This window comes from Nomascus leucogenys, chromosome 7b, assembly GCF_006542625.1.
Source record: "Nomascus leucogenys isolate Asia chromosome 7b, Asia_NLE_v1, whole genome shotgun sequence".
Taxonomy (NCBI): domain Eukaryota; kingdom Metazoa; phylum Chordata; class Mammalia; order Primates; family Hylobatidae; genus Nomascus; species Nomascus leucogenys.
In genome coordinates, this window is record NC_044387.1 from 90,169,854 (window position 1) to 90,173,877 (window position 4,024).

The 4,024-nt window shown below is 38.7% G+C and overlaps 1 pseudogene; it reads left to right on the forward strand.

Annotated features, from left to right (window-relative positions):
* The first annotated feature begins 2,955 nt into the window (after window positions 1–2,955).
* LOC100582895 lies at window positions 2,956–3,663 on the forward strand (annotated as a pseudogene).
* Window positions 3,664–4,024: the final 361 nt, after the last annotated feature.

Here is a 4,024-nt window from a genome sequence, read left to right on the forward strand (position 1 = left end):
ACAAACTAATATTGTCCTTGAATGTAAACGGGCTAAATGCCCCAATTAAAAGGGACAGAGTGGCACGTTGGATAAAGAAGCAAGACCCAACTGTACACTGTCTTCAATAGACCCATCTCATATGTGACGATGCCCATAGGCTCAAAGTAAAGGGATGGAGAAAAATCTACCAAAGAAATGGAAAACAGAAAAAAGCAGGGGTTGCTACTCTAATATCTGACAAAACACACTTTAAACCAACAACAATTAAAAAAGAAAAAGGAAGGCATTAAATAATGGTAAAGGGTTCAGTTCAATAAGATGACCTAACTATCCTAAATATATATTCATTCAACACAGGATCACCCAGATTCATAAAGCAAGCTCTTAGAGACCCATGAAGAGACTTAGACTCCCATACAATCATAGTGGGAGATTTCAACACCCCATCTACAGTATTAGACAGATCATCAAGGCAGAAAACTGACAAATTTGGAACCTGAGCTTGATACTTCACCAAAAGGGCTGAACAGATATTTACAGAACTCTCTACCCCAAAACAACAGAATATACATTCTTCTTATCTGCACATGGCACATACTCTAAAATTGACCACGCAACTGGACATAAAACAATCCTCAGAAAATTTAAAAAAAAACCTGTCATACCAAACACACTCTCAGAACACAGTGCAATAAAACTAGAAATCAATACTAAGAAAAGCACTCAAAATCATATAGCTACATGGAAATTAAACAACTGGCTACTGAATGACATTTGAGTATATAATGAAGTGAAGACAGAAATCAAGAAATCCTTTGAAACTAATTAGAACAAAGATATAACATACCAGAATCTCTGGGACACAGCTAAAGTGGTGTTAATAGGAAAGTTTATAGCACTAGAGACACACATCAAAAAAATTATAAAGATCTCAAATTAACAACCTAACAACTCACCTGGAGGAACTAAAACAAGAGCAAACCAACCCCAGAGCTAGCAGAAGATAAGAAATAACCAAAATCAGAGCTAACTGAAAGAAATTGAAATGTGAAAAATCATACAAAAAATCAATTAATCCAGGAGTTTGTTCTTTGAAAACCTTAATAAGATTGACAGAGCACTAGCTAGACTAATAAAGAAAAAAGAGAATATCCAAATAAACTCTTATCAAAAATGTCAAAGGGGACATTACCACTGACCCCACAGAAATACAGCTAACCCTCAGAGACTACTACAAACACACAAGCTAGAAAACCTAGAAGAAATAGATAAATCTTGGAAACATACAACCTCCCAAGATTGAACCAGGAAGAAATTCAATCCCTGAACAGACCAACAATGAGTTCTGAAATTGAGTCTGTAATGAGAAGTCTTCCAACAAGAAAAATCTCAGGACTAGACAGATTCATAGTCAAATTCTCCCAGATGTATAACGCTGGTGCCACTCCTACTGAAGCTATTTTTAAAAATTGAGGAGGAGAGACTCCTCCCTAACTCATTCTATGAGGCCAGCATCATTTAGATACCCAAACCTGGCAGAGACACAACAAAAAAAGAAAACTTCAGACCAACATTCTTGATGAACATAGGTGCAAAAATCCTCAGCAAAATGCTAGCAAACTGAATCCAGCAGCACTTAAAAAAGCGAATCCACCAGGATCAAGTAGGGTTTATTCTTGGGATGCAAGTTTGGTTCAACATACACAAATCAATAAATGTGATCCATCACACAAACAGAACTAAAAACAAAAACCACAGATGACCATCTCAACAGATATAGAAAAGGCTTTCAGTAAAATTCAAAACTTCATGTTAAAAACTCCCGACAAATTAGGCATTGAAGGAACATACCTCAAAATAATAAGAGCCATCTATGAAAAACCCACAGCCAACATAATACTGAGTAGGCAAAAGCTGGAAGCATTCCCCCTGAGAACCAGAACAAAACAAGGATACCCACTCTCACCACTCCTAATCAGCCTAGTCCTGGAAGTCCTAGTCAGAGCAATCAGGCAAGAGAAAGAAAAAAAGGCATCCAAATAGGAAGAGAGGAAGTCAAACTATCTTTCTTCACAGATGATATGATGCTATACCTAGTAAATCCCATAGTCTCTGCCCAAAAGCTCCTAGATAAACAACTTCAGCAAAGTTTTAGGATACAAAATCAACGTACAAAACTCAGTAGTATTTCTATATACCAACAATGTTGAAGCTGAGAGCCAAATCAGAACACAATCCCATTCACAATAACCACAAAAGGAATAAAATGCCTAGGAATACAGCTAACCAGGGAGGTGAAAGATCTCTACAATGAGAATTACAGAACACTGCTCAAATAAATCAGAGATGACACAAGCAAATGGGAAAACATTCCATGGTCATGGAAAGGAAGAATCAATATTATTAAAAATGGCCATACTGCCCAAAGCAATGTACAGATTCAAGGCTATTCCTATCAAACTACCAATGACATTCTTCACAGAACTAGAAAAAAAAAACTATTTTAAAATTCATATGAAACTAAACAAGAGCCCAAATAGCCAAAGCAATCTTAAAGCAAAAAGAACAAAGCTGAAGGCATTACATTACCTGACTTCAAACTATATTACAAGGCTACAGTAACCAAAATAGCATGGCACTGGTACAAAAACAGACACACAGACCAAAGGAACAGAATAGACAGCCCAGAAATAAAGCCACACACATATAACCATCTAATCTTCGACAAAGTTGGCAAAAACAAGCACTGGGAAAGGACTCCTTATTCAATAAATGGTGCTGGAATAACTGGCTAGCCACATGCAGAAGATTGAAATTGGACCCCTTCTTTATACCATATACAAAATTAACTCAAGATGGGGGCAGACTAAGTTGATCTTCCAGAGTGACTGTCTCTTCCAGAGTGGGCCGCAGAGTGCAGGCATTGCTGTGCTCCAGCTCCTCCGGGCCTGTGTTGCCACACTCCATACTGCTATGAGCTTCTTCAAAAGTTTCCCACTGTCTGGGCCAGTGGAGGGGCTCCTGTAGCAGCAGCCAGACACCAAGGCTGTGGTGAATGGGAAGGGCCTCAGCACTGGTACCCTTTACATTGCTGAGAGCCACCTGTCTTGGTTAGATGGCTCTGGATTAAGATTCTCACTGGAATACCCCACCATTTGTTTACATACATTGTCCAGGGACCGAAGTGACTAGGAGAGCATTTGTATATTATGGTGAAAGCCAAATTTGAAGAAGGATCAGAAGAATCTGTTGCTGATGAAGAAGAGGAAAATAGTGATAATGATATGGAACTATTACTAAATTTAGATTTGTGCCTAGTGATAAATCAGCATTGGAGGCAACATTCGCTGCAATGTGTGAATGCCAGTACTTGCATCCAGATGCTGAGGATGAAGATTCAGATGCTTATGATGGAGAAGAATATGATGTGGAAGCACAAGAACAAGGACGTGGGGACATCCCTACATTTTACACCTACGAAGAAGGATTTATCTCATCTAATAGCAGAGGGCCAAGCCACTTTGGAGATTAGAAGGAACGCTTTCTCAGTCTGTAAGCTGCCAGTATCATATGGCTGGGGTCAGGACAGAAGATTCAATAAGAGATGATGAAGCTGGGATGGAGGCGGATACCACACCAACAGTTGCTGGACAGTTTGAGGATGCAGATGTTGATCACTGAAAATGATTTATGCAGGTTTAAGATTGGCCTCCTCTGTGGCTTTCAGATATAGGTACATCTTATAAATCAGGAACAAATATGAAATTCCTTGAGGAATTTGGTAAATCTAACAAAACATTGGAGATCATAGGGCCAATTTTTTCTTCTCTGTATACTTTCTCTCAAGACAGCTCATGGTTTAAAAACCCATTAACATGCTAATAATTCCCAGACTAATACTTTCTGGCCTGACCACTTCACTGAGTTTTAGACATGGATACCCAATTGTCTGCTTGACATGCCCACTTAGATAACTAGTAGGCAGTTCAAACTTAATATGTCCTATACAGAACCTGTAATTTCCCCTACCGACCCCATTTCA